Here is an 18527-nt window from a genome sequence, read left to right on the forward strand (position 1 = left end):
CATCTTCTCAACCCTGGGATCAAACTCACATCTCCTGCAATTCGATTACCTGGGGGCTGTCTAAAAGCCCCATGCCAAGGCTGCAACCCATACAAATTAAATCTCTGAGTGTAGGACCTGAGCATCAGTAGTTCTGAAAGCTCCTCAGGCAATTTTCATACACAATTACATTGAAAACCAGTGGCTTAGAGCCACTCCCTCCCTAGGCAGAAGAGAAGACAGGAGGTTGGGAGAGGCCCCCTCCCTTGCAGCTGGGCCTGGTGCCCCACTCTGGGAGGGTGTGAAGAAGGAGGCAGAAACCAGGTCCCTAGGGAAGCATGACCTCACTGTGGCCACAGCCCAGGAGCTCCAGCCGGCATCCAACCAGAGAGGGAGGCAGTGGCTGGGATCCCGAGCCCTATTTTTGGCAACTTGCTTTATAAGTTTGATCAAGTTGCTTAACTGCTCTTGGCTCTCCTTTCCTTATCTATAAATGAGGGTAATAAAAATACCTATCTCAAAGTGAAACTATAAATGATTAAAGGAGAAAATCTCTTTGAAGTACCCATCTCGGGTGCTATACAGGACAGACACTCCCGTGGCTTCCTCCTCACACTCACCTGAACTGGGTGGAGGGATAGGCCAGGCCGCTTGTCCCTTTGCTCCACTTTCACTCCTAGAGGTCAGGACCTGACATCTTGGTCACACTATCTTTAGCATTAAAGGGGGTCTTTAGGACTCCCTCTGTTTTGTTTTTCATTTCTTCCAAGAATTTTTTTTAATATACATACCTACCCACCCCACTCTTTCCAAGTGGCAATATACTTTCGTCCACTTGCTTTTGTTCACTTAACTGTATGTTCTGAGGGCTTCCCAGATGGCGCTTGTGATGAACCCACCTACCAATGCAGGAGACCCGAGTTCGATCCCTGGGTTGGGAAGATCCCCTGGAGAAAGGCATGGCAACCCACTCCAGTATTCTTGCCTGGAGAATTCCACAGAGGAGCCTGGTGGGCTACAGTCCGTGGGGTTGCAAAGAGTCGGACGTGACTGAACAGCTAACACTTCCACACTTTTTCACTGGAGTCAAAAACTTAGAAAGGCAGAAGCCACTCCACACACTATGAACATTTACTTTTCTCTATAAAACAAAGCAGCCCCTCCCCAAGCCTCCTTTTGAAGGTGTTATAATCATTTAACAACTCTTATGGTTTGGCTCCAGTGTTCTTGTCTGGAGAATCCCAGGGACGGGGGAGCCTGGTGGGCTGCCGTCTGTGGGGTCACACAGAGTCGGACACGACTGAAGCGACTTAGCAGCAGCAGCAGCAGGGTTTGGCTTGTGCACTGCCCCCCCCCAAATTTATATGTTGAAGTCCTAAACCCCAGTACCTTAGAATGTGACCGATTTGGAAACTGGGACTTGAAAGAGGTAGTTAAGTTAAAATGAGGTCTTTAGGGTGGGCCCTGATCCAGCAATGACTGGTGTCATAAGAAGAGGACACAGGAGGAGGGAAGGGACATGAAGGCATAGGGAAAAGGTGGCCGTCTGCGAGCCAAGGAGAGACGCCTCAGAGGAAACCAAGCCTGCCAGCACCTTGATCTTCGACTTCTAGCCTCCAATACAGTGAGAAAATAAATTTCTTTTGGTTAAGCCACCCAGTCTCTGGTGCTTTGTTACAATAACCCTAACAAACTAACACAGAAAGGAAGGTCTGGTCAGAAAACAACATGCTGTGGTCGGAGACTAACTTGTTTCTCTCTAGGAATTTGCTCCCAGTTGCTCGTGTTTCTTGTGACGTACGTTTCTCCAGCTTCCTTACTTCCTGATGCTTCTGCCAAGCCAGAACCTACCTGGCATCTTTCCCTGTGAGGGGAGGTCTCTCAGGAGAGAGCTTCCTGCGTCTTGCACAGTTCAGAAGGCTCTGCAGTGGTGGATTGGCTGCAGCTTTAAATGGTGACAGAGCCACCAGCCTCCACAGAAAGACCACCCGAGCACCTGAGAGCTTTGACCCCACTGGGCACTCAGTGAGATTTGTGACTCACTTTTCTAACCCGCCCTCTCGGGGAGCTGTGGCAATCTCACCCTAAGTGTATTCCTGCCCCTCTACCCCTACCCCGCCATTTTCATGGGAGGTAAATGTGGCGTGCAAAACGCGTTTTTAATGACTGAGATCTGCATTTAAGTATTTTCCATCTTTGCTGGGTCATTAAACCTTCAAACCCCTCGATATTTTAATGATTTTTTATAGTCCAGTGATGTGTAGGTTTGTTCAAGTTTTCATTCTCTCCACACTCCCCTGCCAATAAGATGCCGCAGCAAGAGGGGGTCATTGAACACACGTGCTGATCTGCATGAATTCTTTCCTGGCAGCCTATCCCCTGTGCTGGCAGTGATTACTGCAGAGCACATCACACCCAGGCTCAGGTTCTAAAGATGGAAGGATGGTCCAAATGACCCTTGGGAAGCAATGAGCAGTGCCACATTAGAGACCATGACACCATTCCTCACTAAGGTGTTGGGACAGAACATTGTCTCTTCAGTGGAGCCCCGGGAGAAGGGTTGGCCTGTGTCTAGGACTGTGCTAGAGCGTCACCAAATCTGGCCAGTTCTTACACAATGAGAAGGAGGCAGGAACCAAGACCGACATGGAACAGCAGATTCATATCCCTTCACTGAGTGGAGTAGCAGGCAGAATTGCCTACAGTGTACAAACAACTCTCTCTCTGTTAATTTTACTTTTGCTGAACATGTGGCAATTTACAGGATGGCTGGATACAGTATGGAGCACAGAGAGCACCAGACTGGGGTTGCAAAGTCAGTTCAGCCACAAGCATTTTGAAGAATGCTAAGGCAAAGGGATTTAGGCCACACAGATTTTTTTTTCCCCACACAGACTTTTTAAAAAATTGTTTTCATTTAGTCCAGGACTTGGGAGAGGGCTCCAGGGTGGTTAAAAAGCTGTCCAGTGGCTACAGAGAGACACTCAGGCAGAAACCCTGATACCAGGGGGATGCAGAGGGGCTCCTTAAAGGCCACTGGGCTCCAGAGGCTCCTAGTCATGCTTGAGGGCAAGCCTTTCGAAGAAGTCCTCACCCAGCCCCACCTGAGGATCAGCCAGCCTGGGAGGTTAGTCAGGCGGCTGCCCATCTGCTTGATGAGTTTCACCTGCTCATCTAGGCAGTGGCTCTCCAGGAAGTCAGAGCTGGGAGTCTGCACAGTCAGGACCAGGACATGCAGACCCAAAAGACCTGGTTCAGGTTCTTCTGTACGAGCTTGATGGCTTCCATAGCGCCCAGGGTTTTACCCCACTCATCTTGGAAACAGCTTCTGCACATCCTGGAAGACAGTGCAGCCACTGTGCTGGTTTTGCATCTTTAGGAGATGCTCAGGGACCTCGCACTTCTCCTTGGCCAGTTTGCAGAAAAAGTGGCCCAGGCCCTCAAGAATCACATCACTGCAGTTGAAACAGACACCCAGGAAAAGGTAGGTGTGGGAATCCCACAGATGCTTGTTGATTCGGTGGTTGACTGCAGCCTCCACCTTTGTGGAATAATTCTGTCGAATCTGAGAGCTCATGGTTGAGTGGAAATAAGAGCTAAGCTCAAAAAAAGGTGTTGGCTGCTCCAGAGGCAGAGGATGTCTGAGTGATTGCTGAGTGATTGGTTCTAAAGCTTGCACTGACTGAAAAAGAAGTTAGAGAGAGGCTGGAGATTGGGAGAAATGGTTTCCCAAGCTCTGTTCCGTCCAAACACTTTTGAAGCAAACCACAGCAAACTGGAGGGCACACGCTGGCCATAGACACTTCCAGAAAATAGAAATTCTTACTTAGGTTACTTTCTCTGAGGTTCAGTTTCCTCACCTGTAAGATGCATGCCTTTGGGTGGGATGATCCCAAGGTTCGCTTCTGGAGTCCCTGGCATAAGTGAGTTCAAGCTCAGGGCTCTTGGCCAAGAGAGATCAACCATGGTGGTGGTGGTGTTCTGTCACTTAGTCGTGTCTCTTTGCGACCCCATGGACTGCAGCACACCAGGCTCCCCTGTCCTTCACTATCTCCCGGAGTTTGTTCAAACTCATGCCCATCGAGTCAGTGATGCCATCCAACCATCTCATCCTCTGTCGTTCCCTTCTCCTCCTGCCTTCAATCTGTCCCAGCATCAGGGTCTTTTCCAATGAGTCAGCTCCTTGCATCAGGTGGCCAAAGTACTGGAGCTTCATCTTCAGCATCAGTCCTTCCAATGAATATTCAGGACTGATTTCTTTAGAATTGACTGGTTTGTTCTCCTTGCTGTCCAAGGGTCCCTCAAGAATCTTCTCCAGCACCACAGTTCAAAAGCATCAATTCTTTGGTGCTCAGCTTTCTTTATGGTCCAACTCTCACATCTGTACATGACTACTGGAAAAACCATAGCTTTGACTATGTGAACCCTTGTTCACAAAGTGATGTCTCTGCTTTTTAATACATTATCTAGGTTTGTCATTGTTTCCTTCCAAAGAGCAAGCATCTTTTCATTTCATGACTGAGCCACCACCCCAGTGGCCTAGAAAAGCAGCAGCAGCCCCATGTTCTGCCTGGGAATGTCATAAAACCGAATTTGTAAAAGTAAGAAGTGAGATGAGAAATAGGTTCCATAAGGGAAAGCCTGGTAGTTCACACTGCTTGTCTCCAGGGTCTCTTCAGCTCAGTAAACCTGAATTTAGCTCCTGGTAAAGACAAAACAGGTGTTCTGGGTTAGAAAGGTAAAGACAGATAAACTGTCCCTGCCATTGTGGGTCTCCCAATCTTGGTATAATGTTGAGCGTTTTATCACAAGTGAGAAAGCTGAGCATGTGGGTAGGGGGTGTTGAAATTCTTCGATAAAAACTGTTGTGTATCACAGTACATTTTGGCCTTTAATTTCTAGACTCGTGTCTTCAGAACCGTGGTAATCATTTATGCTGTTCGCCAAATATTTCCAGGTCTCCTACTGAGCATATAGGTGGGTCATATTTTCCTGAGTCACAAAAGTTAAGTGTGGCCATGTGACTTGTTTTATCAATGAAACGTCAATAGTGAGATACATTTCACTTCCAGGCAAAAGCCTTAAGCACCATCACATGGACCCCCAGGGTTCTTTTCCTCTGCCGTGGAAGCAGACAGCCGGTGCTCACTAGACTGTGCCTCTCAGTGAGGTGGGGAGAGACCTGACTGATCCATGATGGGCACATAGTAGGATCAAGAAGCAAATTTTTGTTATTTTAAGCCATACAGATTAAAAAAAGAAAACTTTTAATATCAAACATATGAAAGCAGAGATGATAGTATTGTCGAACCTGCTATACCCATTACTTTAGATTCAACAATTATCAAGATATAAAGGACATTGGGACTTGTTGGCTACTACTACAGTTGTTGTTTTAGTCGCTAAGTTGTGTCAGACTCTTCTGAGACCCCATGGACTGTAGCCCGCCAGATTCTTTACTGTCTGAGCCACCAGGGAAGCTTGATATGTATATATTCAAACACAACCCATGGGTACACTGCAGTGCTTTCCGTTCTGTCCCGCTGGTCTCTCTGTCACTGAGCCAATGCCATGCTATACTACTATGGATGTGCAGCGTGTTTGATTGAGCAAGTCTCTCTTCTTTACCCGTCTTTTTGAAAGTTGTTTATTTATTATTCCTCAAAAAGAAGTCCAACTGGAATTTTGAGTGAGATTGAGCTGAATTTATAGATTAATCATGAATTCAATTAGGTCTTTACAGACTCATCCAAGATAAGTCATCCTCTATTAGGCCATACAGTCCAAAAGCATGGAATATGCTCTTCTTATTTAGATCATTTTCTGTTTCCTTTATTAGAATTAAAAAAACACTTTTGTGTAGAAGTTTTGTGTATTCGTGGTTAACCCCTATGTATTTTATAATTCCCATTGCTGTGGTGAATGGTATCTTTTCAGTAATATTTCCTAGCAGCTACTGTGGGTGGGGAGAAATGCTTTAATTTGTGCAGGGTGATTTGTGCCTGGTAAACTTACTGAAACTTGTCAGTTCTCATTTGTTTCAACCTTTCTTTTTTCTAAGTTGACGTTCAATTTTTCCATTGCTACAGTAAAGCACCCACCCTATTTAATCTCTATGGTAGGTGGGTGGTGAGGGTTGAGGGTGTGACTCAGTGGAAGGAGTGGAAAATGCTTCCTCCTCCAGGCAGGGGCCAGGCCTCTGTGATGTGAACATTCAGGGTCTCCATGGCTTCAGAGACTTGTAGTCAGGCCACTGACCACTGTGATGGGAGAAAGAGTGGCTTAACATTCTCTGGTAACAGGAAAGGGGAAGGGCGGGGATGCTATCAGTAAGAGAGAGGGAAGGATTTGGAGAGGAGGAGGAAGAAGACAGAGAAAAGGGAAAGACTTTGGAAGGGGATATTGATGGGGTGAGGGGTTGGTCTGGAGAAGTATCAGGGACAGTAGACAGTAAGAGAAGCTTCAGGTCCAGAAGAGCAGGAGGACACAGCCCCGCTATCCAGCTGGGCCACCCAGAGAAAACCCTAGGGTCCTTTGGTCACCCGACATGGGGATGGCGGAGGAGCTGGAGCACCTGGGAGACAAGTGTGAGCACCCGGGCCCCTCCCAGTGCAGCCCATGCAGCCCTGGTCACCTGCGCTGCTGTGACCCTAACTCCCAAGGCCTCAGGAACCCCCAAGTCTGAACCTCCCGCATCCCCAGAACTTCCAGGAGTCAGAGCTAGATCCACAAGGCTCACTGAGCTGGGGGTTCCCACACTTGGTCCTGAGCAGAAGTTTATTGAGGGAGGGTCAGGAGGTGAGAATGTTTTGACCATGCATGGTGTGCCTGTTTGATGAGTAACTGTGGCTGACTATGAAGATTGCTTTGGTTTGGAAACTTCTCTGCGCAACTGTGGGGTGGGGAAGTGGGTTTGCCCAACATTTGATGGGATTGCTGGGGTCAGGATGGGCAGGCCTTGTTCACAGCCGTGATTGGTGACCCTGATTTCAGTGGCTGGTGGAGTGGCTGAAACATGGGGAGGTGAGGAGGGTACCCCTCCAGCCCGTCCTTCCAGGGCTTCTCCAGGAGGGGCTGATGGACAGGCAAGTGCTGCTGGTCTTAGCTGAACTCTGCTCCCTTTTGCTCCCTTGCTGACTTTGATGATGCCTGTACCCCAGGCGTCCACACCCCTGAACTAAAGGAACCACTCCTAGGAGAACTTGGTTTTTTCACACAGAGGCTGGGTTGAGCAAGAGGCATTCAGGCCCATGTGATCATGCAGAGAAGCAGACAGACGCTGTTAGATCCGTGCATATGCCTGATCCCTTGGGTCTCAGAGGGAGATGGAGGGCCCCCCAACCCCCAGAAGGGACTGGCACTGCTTGTAAGCCAGCCATGAAGATGCCAGACTTTCCGTGGAAGTTTATAACCCTGAAACAGAGCAGGCTACTTTGGAGCAAAGAAACCAGAAAGGGGGTCAATGCAATAAGAAAGAGAAAGCTGGGCCAGAAACGCAAATGCCCAGAGTCTGTCAAGGTGCTTTTAAGAGTGGGGACAGCCAGGCTGGACCCAGGGTATCCCCTGCCTGTGGGTGGGTGAGGCCCTGTTTCTGGGTGTGCCCCTCATTTCCTGTCTCTACATGTTGACTGACTGTCTGTGACTCAGCTTTATAAATAGGACATCTGCAGTGAAGGTAGTAGGAAATTCCCGGAGTCTTCTGCCTGGACTGATCTTAGGTGTGCAGTTTATTCGAGTGGAACCCCCGCCCCCCTCCCTCAGCCTGCACCCGCCCCTGCCCCCTGACCACAGCAACCCGGGGCCTCTGATTGGAGGCCCATCTCTCCTGCTGTGTGACTGGAAACCTCTCCAGGGTGGTCCAAGAGGCACCATGGTTGGGGCCATCCACCTCTGACCTTGTCCAGATGTTCCTGGGGAGAACAGTGGACCCTCACCTCTGGCTCCCTCATGCCCTACTGTAAGTTATCCCATGGACCCTCACTCCCAGGAGGAAGGTGTATTATTATTATTCTTTGGTAGATGGAGAATCCAGACTCAAAACCCATGTCTGACTCATTCTGGATCTTAAGGATTAGCCACAGACTTAAGTTCTCCTGAAAGGAGAATAAGAGTGAGAAAGGATTGGAGTGAGGAAAGGGACCCTCTGTTTTCTGGAGAGAGAGAGAGAGCAGAGGCTGCCTGTACCTTGGGCCTTCAGTTATCTTTCCCTTTCCTTCCTTCTCACAGTGACACATTTCTAGGCCAGTGGCTGTTTCCCAAAAGCCAGACTTGAGGTTTGGGTGACTCAATGGTCCCTGCTGAGACTAGGTTTGAAGGAGAGGCTGAAACCATTACCTATAGAGAGCAGGAGGCCCTGCAGGTGGGGGGGCCCTGCAGGTTTAGGACTGAAATGCTGTCCACATATTTGCCCAGCAACTCCCAGGATGCGTTGGAACAGGTAGCTGAAGCAGCCTCTGAGGAGTCATTGATGGCTGAGGCATTAAACGGAAACACCGATGCAATGCCTTTTAATGGCTTCAGCCTCTGCTCCTTCACAATCAGCCAGGGTCTTTATCACCAGTCTGTGGTGAACTACCCTCTGTGGTTGAGAAGAATTCTCCCACCCTCTTCTGTATTTCATAATACTAATATTTTTATGGCATATTCCTTGATTTGGATTGGTTTTTCCTCATAATTAGAATCAAGCTATTTTTTAAAAAAAGCAAGGAAGCTGTGGGTTTTGTTCTTCTCAGAGTGTTACATTAAGGACACACTTTGAACTGTGGTGTTGGAGAAGACTCTTGAGAGTCCCTTGGACTGCAAGGAGATCCAACCAGTCCATTCTGAAGGAGATCAGTCCTGAATATTCATTGGAAGGAAGGACTGAGGATGAGATGGTTAGATGGCATCACCGACTCGGTGGACATGAGTTTGAGTAAGCTCTGGGAGTTGGTGATGGACAGGGAAGCCTGGCGTGCTGCCGTCCATGTGGTCGCAAAGAGTTGGACACAACGGAGTGACTGAACTGAACACGATGTCAAGTTGTCCCATTATTGGTTGTGTCATTTGATCCTCTTGTAAAGATGGTATCAGCCAGATTCTTTATTATAAAGCTACCATTTTCCTTCTATTCCTGGGAATGACTAAATAAATACACATCTTAATGGGGGTTTCCCGATCCCCAGTTCCTCCTATAGGTCAGTGCAAAGAGGGCCGGGTGGTTCCTGAGCCCGCAGTGGGTTACATTACAGGGGAGGATCTCTGAGGTTAGGGAACCCAAGTATTTTATGATGGTCCGTAGGTCCTGACTTCTTCTGAAGGAGGAAATCTTATTCTATTATACTGGACACTCAACACTCCTGTATTTTGTTCCACAGGGAGACACTGTCTCTCTCTAAGACTATTTGCTATACAAACATCCTTGCAAAGAGAGTCCAGAAGGAAAGCAGCCGGTGCCTCTGCTTATGGGACACCCACAAATGTGAGAAACCCAGAGGAGTGGTCTCCTGACACCTGTGAAAATTATCTTTCTATATAATCATGTTTTTCCCATGCTGTGGCTGATTGTTCCCCAATATCCAGTCTCTGCATCTTCAGTCCTGGAACCTCACTTCCTACAATGGCTGAGCACATGGCTTTTCAGAATGATGTCTGTATTTCCCATCTTCTCATGTAGCCAGGTGTGGCCGAGTGACTAAGTTTTGAGCAACAGGCTTTAAGTGTAGAGTGTAACTTCTGGAAAGCGCTCTTCAATGGAAGGAATGTGCTGTGTCCTTCTCTTTACGCCTTCCTCTTCCATGGCGTCTCCTAACTCTCTCCTCTGCCTTTTTTTTTTTTTTTTCTTCACAGCACATAAAACCATTGACATACTGTTTATTTTGCTTATTTTGTACATTGTCTGCCTCTTCTATAATGTTATTTCCGTGAGCAGTACTGGGCCATCACAATCTACTTGTTTCAATTGTTAAATAGACTGAAATATTTCTGTACCTAATGGTGACTAGCCACTGCCCCAAGTTCCCACGTACCCTCGCCCAACCACTCCACGGCACCTCCCAGATACCTGAAAGCCTTAGTCTGTTCAGGCTGACGTCACAAAACCCCATAAACTGGGTGGTCTAAGAACAGAAATTAACTTTCTCACAGCTCTGGAGCACTGAGAAGTCCAATATCATAGTGCTGGCCATGTCAGTGCTTGGAGAGGGACTCTGGAAAGGGCATTCTTCCTGACTTGCAGAAAGCTGCCTTCTTACACACACACACACACACACACAGACACACACACATCGTAGAGAGAGGAACTGAGGGAGTGAAAGAGGAAGAGGGAGGGAATCCTCCAGTGTCTTTCCCCACCCTCAACCCCAACCCCAACCAGGGACTGAACCAGGGCTATGGCAGTGGAAATACTGAGTCCTAACCACTGGACCACCAGGGAATTTCCTCCAGTGTCTTTTCTTATAAGAGCACTAATTTCATCAGACCAAGGCCCCACCTTCATGTCCTAGCCCATGCCTGCTAAGTCACTTTAGTCATGTCCAACTCTTTGTGACCCTGTGGACTGTAGCCCACCAGGTTCCTCTGTCCATGGGGATTCTCCAGGCCAGAATACAGGAGTGGGTTGCCCTCCTCCAAGGGATCTTCCTGACCCAGGAATCGAACCCAGGGATGGAACCTGCATCTTATATCTCCTGCACTGGCAGGCGTGTTCTTTACCACTAGTGCCACCTGGGAAGCCCTGTTCATGTCCTCATCTAAGCCTAATTACCTCCCAAAGGTCCTATCTCCAAATACCATCACATAATAAGTTAGGGCCTCAACATATAAATTTTAGGGAAACAGACATTTGGTTCATAACACCAAATAAGCAGGCATCAACTCATGCAGTAGGGGGCTTCCACGTCCTGTTTATGCACTAGGGCCAGTGACTTCCTGGTTAATCAGCACCCAGGCTACACCCTGACATGCTCCAAAAGGACCTCCTGCTTGATGCATGCTAGATTCTAGGAAGAGTCCAAGCCTTTCCATTGTCCATACTAAACTCAAGAGGAGCTGAGGTCATATTTTTAATAAATAAAAATTGGGGGAAATATCGAGCAGCAATGTTCTGCTATTTTTAAAACAAAGGACTTCTTAGTACATTTTCTCAAGTCCTTCCTGTTCTCTTCCCAGGTGAAGAGAGGGTGACTGAACAGAAACAGAGAAGGGGAATCACTCTTTTTTTCCCTTGAGATAAGTGATTGCCAGAACTTTCCTTATGTCCATATGAGGAGTCAGAGAATTCAGAAGAGGCAATGGCAAGTAAGAGGCTGGGGAGGGAAATCAGGTCCACCAGTCAGCTCAGAGCCATGAACATCTTCCCACTTACCTTGCCTCCCTGGAGTCCCCTCTGTGCGAATGAGTGATTTAAAGGCATGCATGGATTACACTAAGAAGTGTGTAAGCTCTGTGTCTCAAGCAGTTTCTTCAAGTGTGATGTGAAGACAGCGGAGGACAACAGGTGTGATCTCCTCTGGACAGGAGGAGCAGGGCAGGATGAGCTGAGGAGGTGACTGTGAGCTGAGACCTGAAGGATGAGAAAGAACCACGCATGGAAAGCGCAGTCTGGGCGGCAGCCCAGAGAATCTCAGAGGCCGAGCTGACTATGTAATCTGCTAAACCTAGTACAGACAAAAATGCAGGCCCCCAGCCAGGGGTAAGGCAGTCTCCCCTCCCCCGCCCAAGGACATGATGGATACCTGGATCCAGTGATTTCAAGAGCTGTGGGGCTGCCAGCCTGGGCGGAAATGACGTCACATCAGGTGTCTGTCTCCAACCCTCCTACAGCTCTGCCCAGAATGAAGGGCAACAGCAGAATGTGGGCCTGCCAGTGTGCCTGATCACAGCTCCTGGCAGAGGGAGGCCGTGGCCACAGGGAGGAAGGGAAAGGTGGGTGGGACAGGGGTCCAGGGAGCAGGGAGGCAGTAGGACCAGAGGACTGTCGAGGCTCTAGGTCTAGTGCAGTGCTGTGCTCCATTGTCCTGTCTAACTTCACTTGGAAAACGAATTCTAAGACAATTACTGGGACTTCCCTTGTAGCCTAGTGATTAGGGTTCCAAGCTTTCACTGTCACAGCCCAGGTTCAATCCCTGATCAAGGAACTGAGATCCCACAAGCTTTACAACATGGCCCCTGCAAAAAGGATAATTACTAAGAACTGCAAGGTGGTAATCACAGAGTGTTAGACCCCAAGCAGAGTCACCCTTTCAGAGGGCAGGACCCTGCATGGCTGCACTGGTCACAGACCCATGAAGCCAGCCCAGCTAGCGGCAGCTGGCATGACTGACCTCAGTGAGCAGGGGCAAGCAGACGAGGGGCAGGGGCCACAGCATATCAGGGCCTGTGAGTCACTGTAAAGATTGTGAAATCTGGCCTTTGACCAGTGAGAACCCACCAAAGGGTTCCAAGCAGATGAGTGACATTTTAAGGTCAGTCTGGTTGGGGAGTAAAGAGTGGCAGTGTGGCTGACCTTGAGACAAGGTCTCTTGGGGCAAGAGACAATGGGGACTGAATGCTGGCAGAGGCCATAGAAACAGAGAGAAGTGGACAGATGCGAGACATTTTTAAGACAGAGTCAAAGAAACAGGAGACAAAGTGATCAAGGAAACAGGAGTCCAGAGTGGGAAGATTTGAGCAGGCAGCCATTGAAGCCACAGAGAAGGAAGACACACACCGCGGGGAGAGGCAAGACTGCACAAGCCTGTGTCGGGTCCACCCTAGACCTGCCCCAATCCTGCATCCCCAGAATCTCAGTTTTGTGGACATTACTTGTTAGTTGCCTTGTTCTTGTATCTGGCTGAACCAGGTAGAATGAGCTGAGCTCCTCTCAGTCCTCCTAGCAAGACGGACACCTCCCGCCCAATCTTTCCCAGGAGACGCTAGCCCAGAGGCCTCGGCTTGTCAGCTGGTGGGACACCTTGCCCGAGGAAGCCAGCAGAGGCTGCTGAGGGCACCTGTCCTTCCCTCACACACCCAGCATGATGGCTCTGCCTCTTAAAACCCACGTACAAGAATGGGAACAAGTCGGGCCCACAGGAGGGCTCAAAATGAACAGGAAAGAGAACAATGGTTCTATCTGTGACATCAACCTTAGCCTTGGTTATCTCCAGTGTGAAGAGTGGCCTTCCCGCCTGCTGGTCCCTGCCCCTTCTCTGTGGTTCTTAACAACCGCGAGGAGGCTGGGTCCAGCTGTTCTCCCAAGCAGAGGGCTGTGGTGGGGTTTCTACTTTCACTCAAATATCAGTGACAAAGAAACCTCAAGGTCTCCTTTTTGAAAACTCATTAGGAATTTCCAACAGGGGAGGAGGCACCAAGGAGAAGCGGGGACGGGAAGACAGGAGGGGTAGGGAGGAGGGGATCGCCTAGTGAGAGCTGACAGCCATAAGAAGGACTAAGGAGTGAGTTCTTGCAGGCTTCGCTGGTGCGGTCACAGTCCTCGCCTGACCTAACCATCTGTCCCTTTATAATCATTATTAAAAGCCATCATTTTGTCCCTTTCTGGTGGCAAGTTTAGTGGAAAGAAATTCAACTAAAAGTAATGTCTTAAACCTATTAATTTGGAGTAGCCAAAAAGAAAAGGAGCCCACCAAAGATAAAAAACGCCCGCCTTTATTTCCTATTAATTAGGCCAAAGGGATCTCTCCCTTTTGAATTTCTGAGCTTTTCTCCTTGCACGGAGTGCTGTCTGGCCCCAAGGCTGCTCTCAGAGCACTCAGGACAGTCGTTTAGCTGAGGAAAAACAGCAAGGTGGGGTCCAACTTTTCTCAGCATGTCTGTAAGAAATGAATAAGAATTCTCAGGAAAAATAAGTTTGGGAAAGCATTGGGTTCAAAGAAATAAAGTGGGTTTCTTGATCTAAGAAAGAAATGTGTTTAAGAACCTTAAATGTATGAGCAGTGTGGCTCACCAAGAAAGGTTTGGAAGATGCTATTGATTTCCCACTTAATACTCATCCTGGCCCCCACTTTTCTGCTCAGATAACCTGGAATGTTTTGGTTAAATACCTGTTTACTTTGTGGGCTCCTCCCCAGTCCTGAGAGGAAGACCGGTTGGTTTGAACCATTCCCGGAGGGGCGGTGTTTGCCTTATTAAGCAGGAGCTTGGAGTACAGCTCTGCCCACAGGCAAATGAGGCTTTTGGACTCCCAGGAAGTTGTTCCTCTCAAAGCGAAACGCAAGACAGTACTTGTCTCTTCTGTCTTTTGACACTAGCACAGGAAGACGTGAGCTTGGAACTGCTGCAGTCAGACTGGGATCTTGAGGGAAGGCCTGGACCACCCAGAGGCACGGTTCTCCATCCCTGGTGTTATTCAGTTGTTGCTTTAACTCTCTGGGTTTTTTCTTCCTTGTTCATGAATGTTCTGTGTCTTTCAGCTCACAGCATCCTGAAACCAAAGGGGACACAGCATGTAGACATTCTCAAATGCTTTTGACCACAGATGGTCCCTCCAACTGGTGTTTACTGAGAATGCTGTGGGCAAGGCCCCGGGGTGAGGGGCAGGGCATTGGGGGAGTCAGTAACTCCAGTTCTGCTTTGAGTTCTGAGAAATGCATGAGCTCCTCATTTTCAACTCTGTGAGACTATACAAGTCTAGTATCTAAGATGCTGCCAGACACAGAGTAGGTGTGTCATAAATCGTCGGTGTTAATAAAGTGGGGGCAGGGGAGGAGAAGTCCAGCTTCAAATCTCATTTCTGCCTAAGAGCTCTAACTATTCCAAAAGTGAAGCCTGTGTTCTCTGGCCCCTACCAGCTTATAGAACCGTCTAGCCCTACATGCAAGCAGACAAAAGATAAAATAGGTACTGTAGATGTCCAAGGTGAGCACCCTGGCTCTAGGGCCTGCAGTCCCTCATTCTTGCACTAAAGCAAGCCCAGCTTCTGCTGGGAGGCTCCCTGGAGGCAGCGTCCTTCCTTAATGCAGACTAATGGCTCTGGGACACTCCTCAGTGAGAACTTCTATGTGTACCAATTGCCTGACCTGTCCCAGATGGTCAATCTCCAGTCTAGACACTCATGATCATGCCAAGTGGTTTAGCTCCCTCTTGTCCAGGGCTCCAGCTGAGACTCAGAGCTGCAAGGGGCAGATAGCTGACCCGGGCTTTGCTCCCCTCTCTCTCTCCATCTCTCTGGCCCATTGTGACATTCGACTTGTATGTATGTGTTACACCTCTAGAAGAAGAGTCCCAGGGTTTTCCTGCCTGTGTGTTTTTATCTGTGATGCCAGCTGAGATCATCACCACTACAGTGAACCCAAAAGGCTGGGGCAGATGGTCCTGCTGTTACCAACTGCACATGCGTGTGACTGACGCAGAGCAAGTCCAAACAAACAGCCGGAGTTTGGAGCAGAGAAAGGTTTACTGCAGGGCAAAGCAAGGAGAACAGGTGGCTTGTGCTCAATGATGCTGACCTCCCTGATGGTTTCAGGGAGAGGATTTTAGAGGTAAAATTTGGGGGGAAGGATGCAGGGTATGAGGCTGTCCTCTGATTGGTTGATGGTGAGGTAACAGGGTGATGTGCCAGGACTCTTGTGCTTCAGCCTGAAGTTACCATCCTCCACTTGGGAGGGGGCCTTAGTTCCTGCAGAAGAACTCAGAGATATGTTGCTATTGTTGTTGTGTACCTTCCTTGAGGAGGAACTAGAACTCTACTCTATTTTACTGCACTGTTTTTTCTTTTTTTTCCAACTGCTCTTTCTTTGTTTCTGCCTTCTCTCCCTTCCCTGATTAGCAACTGTTTGGATCTGCCCTTTGGAAGGAGGAGGTCTAGGAGGCCAAAGCCTATTTCTGACAAACAAGAAACAGGGGACACAAGGGCTTTTGCATCCAAAAGGGTCCCGCTCATTTTCCCTGCCATTGTTCTCTATCTTTGAGCTGCACGTCAAATCTGGGGCTCCATTCACACTTCTTTAATGTGCCAGTGAGGTTCATAAAAATGTTCCCAGCTCTGTAACCAACAATGATTTCAAAATTGCCAGTGTAATCATGCTTCACCATTGCAGAAACCAGGCAATGACTGCAGAGCCTGACCTTAAATGAACCTGGTGTTTGCCTTTTTTTCAGCATTATTGATGCTCTTGAGAGCATCGGCCTGGACATTCATGGGTGCCATCATGGCGGCATGGAAAGCTCATGGGAAGACTGGGGCTTTGCTCTGTTGCATTTGGGTCAATGAACAGCATGGAGAGGAAGTGACTATGAGTGTGTGTGTGTGCGTGTGTGCATGTGCGTGTGTGCGCATACGCATGCACACCTCACCCAGCCTGTCATAACTCTGTAGAAACACCTCTGAGTATTTAGAGGAAGGAGTGTGGTAGACCAGACAAGTATTCTTATTCATTTTTTTACACACCAAGAACCAGAGGTTCAGAGAGGTATAGGAGGCTGGCCAAGGTGACAGAAGTTAGTGGTAGAGTCGCTTGTGAGAACAAACCTCTGGCTCCCAGATGTGGCAGAGTGCATGACTTTCTTCTGATTGGCTGATGGTGAGGCAGCACAGTGGTGGTTTGGAAATTTTAATCATCAACCTTCCGTTTCCAACCAGTCTGGGGTCTACGTGCATGTAGTCACCACCCTCCATTGGGATGGGGGGTCTTAGTTTCTGCAAAACAAGTCAAAGATATGTGTCAGGTTGTTCCGTATACCCCTTGAGGAGGAACTAGGATTCTGTTTTATCGCTGAACTGTTGTTTAAAATATCATTGCTTTTCTTGCTTGACTGCTTTTCCTTTGTTTCTGCATTCCCTCCTTCCCTAATTAGTAACTGCTTATGTCTGCTCTTTGAAACTCCAGGAAAGCCTACGAGATTATAAAGTCTTTTTCTGTAAATAAAAATGGGGAACATGGAGAGATTTTTTTTATCCAGGAGGGCCCCACAGCATCCTGCTCCATTTCGATGCCCCCTTTTCTTTGATGCTCCTCAATCCTGAGGGGAACAAGTTCAGAACAAGAAAGGGAGTAAAGTTTTGAATAGAGAGGTTAATTGTAAACTTAGCAGGGAAATTTGATTTTAGGGGGACTCAGTTTCATTATCTCATTGAAGAAAGAAGTCATTCAGAGAGGACATTCCTGGAGACAGGCAAGATATAGCAAAGGCCAAAGAGGAGAAGAACCTGGGAGAGCAGGGTGTGTGGGGAGAGAGTAGGTGAGGCAAGGAGGTGGCTGTGACCTCACCTAAGAAGAGGGGGACGCATGAAGGGCTTGGTAAAGTGAGTGAGGAGCTTGGGTTCCTTCCCTGGATCACACTTTGGCTCAGGGTGGACCCCCTCCCATCAGAATCCCTGGACACTGAGAATGTTAAGAATGTTCATCCTTAGGCTTCACCCAGCAGATTCTGGATTGACCAGGCCTTTAGAGGGGCTCAGATCTGCATTTTAAAGAAGCTCTCAAGATGTTGGACAATTAAAGAATTAAAGGGTTTTAGATTTTCAGATGGGATTGGTGAGAGGCGGGAACAAGATTGGATTTGCATTTCCATTGCACTTCCAGTGGATCCCCTGGAAACCAGAGAAGGACAGCCTGGGAGGAGGGATGCTGGTGGTTGTACAGCCCAGAGAAGCTGAGGCCTTGGACCAGGATCTTGGCACTCAGAAGGAAGAGAGTGAACTCCAATATTCATCGGTGACTCATCCATGAATTACTGGTAGATCCTCAGTCTTGGGCGTACAGGAGTAAGAGAGGTGATGAGTTTGATTTTAGACTGGCCAAATTTGAGGGGCATCCAGGTAGAGAAGGGCATCAGACACTTGGAGTTCAGAGTCTGAAGTTCGGTTCAAGGACCAGGTCTGGGTATGGATATGAAAGTCATCAGCTTGCAGTGTATTTACCGTTAAATATCATGGTGGACTTCACATTGCCAGCAGCAGGCTTTTCAGACTTTCCCAGGGGAAAGGCAGTCAGAGTACTAATTTTGCCAGAAGTCAATACTATTATCAACAACGATGTTGATGCATCGTGTATACAGGGGGCAGACTCTTCCTGGAGGATCTTGCGCACAGAGGAAACTAAGTTCTCCCCTCATTCTAGATTCCAACTCTAACCTCCCCGAGTTGGCCTGGAGAAAGAGGAACACAGTAAAAGCACCTATCACATCCATCTTTCTGCTGTGATTTGATCTTGTAATGCAAATTTTCTGAATCTAAGGGCAAATCATGCCAAATAGGGTAGCATCCGCTCTCCTAAATTTCTCACTGCCTTCACTTGGAGAGTGCTATGTTAGATTCCAGTCCTTCAGGCACCCACACTTGGTTGGAAGAGACAGACAAAGGAGATGGACATTCGTGGTACACTGTGTTGAGTGCACAGAAATCTAAATAAACTTGGGTTTTTAGGGAAGGCGTATTGGAAAAGGTAACGCCTGTTATATTTTGAAGGTGAAGTAGATGTTGGGTGGATGATGAATGGAGGTGGGGAGAAGATGCATTCTAGGAAGATAAAATAGCATGTGTGAGGCCCGGGATCACAACCTAGGATGTTGTCAGGGTACTGTGGGTGATCAGATGGAGCTGGAGTGAAAAGGAAATATGGGACATAGACTGG

General features: G+C 48.2%; 2 long non-coding RNA genes across 3 annotated transcripts in view; one reads left to right on the forward strand and one right to left on the reverse strand.

The window, feature by feature from the left end:
* The first annotated feature begins 2509 nt into the window (after positions 1 to 2509).
* LOC147364642 (uncharacterized) overlaps positions 2510 to 18527 on the forward strand; it is a 147299-nt gene continuing 131281 nt past the window's right edge. Inside the window, exon 1 of one of the 2 annotated variants that reach the window (XR_015134789.1) lies at positions 2510 to 3463. This is a non-coding gene — a long non-coding RNA (uncharacterized LOC147364642). The remainder of the gene's footprint in view (positions 3464 to 18527) is intronic. The other variant, XR_015134790.1, reaches the window with a different exon arrangement.
* On the reverse strand, positions 13582 to 16591 carry LOC147364643 (uncharacterized). The gene is made up of 2 exons (XR_015134793.1): positions 16424 to 16591; positions 13582 to 14377 (listed from the first exon to the last, which is right to left on the reverse strand). It is a non-coding gene; the product is annotated as an uncharacterized LOC147364643 (long non-coding RNA).

This window comes from Bos grunniens, chromosome 10, assembly GCF_055505025.1.
Source record: "Bos grunniens cultivar Pamir isolate PY7600 chromosome 10, Bosgru_T2T1.0, whole genome shotgun sequence".
NCBI lineage: Eukaryota > Metazoa > Chordata > Mammalia > Artiodactyla > Bovidae > Bos > Bos grunniens.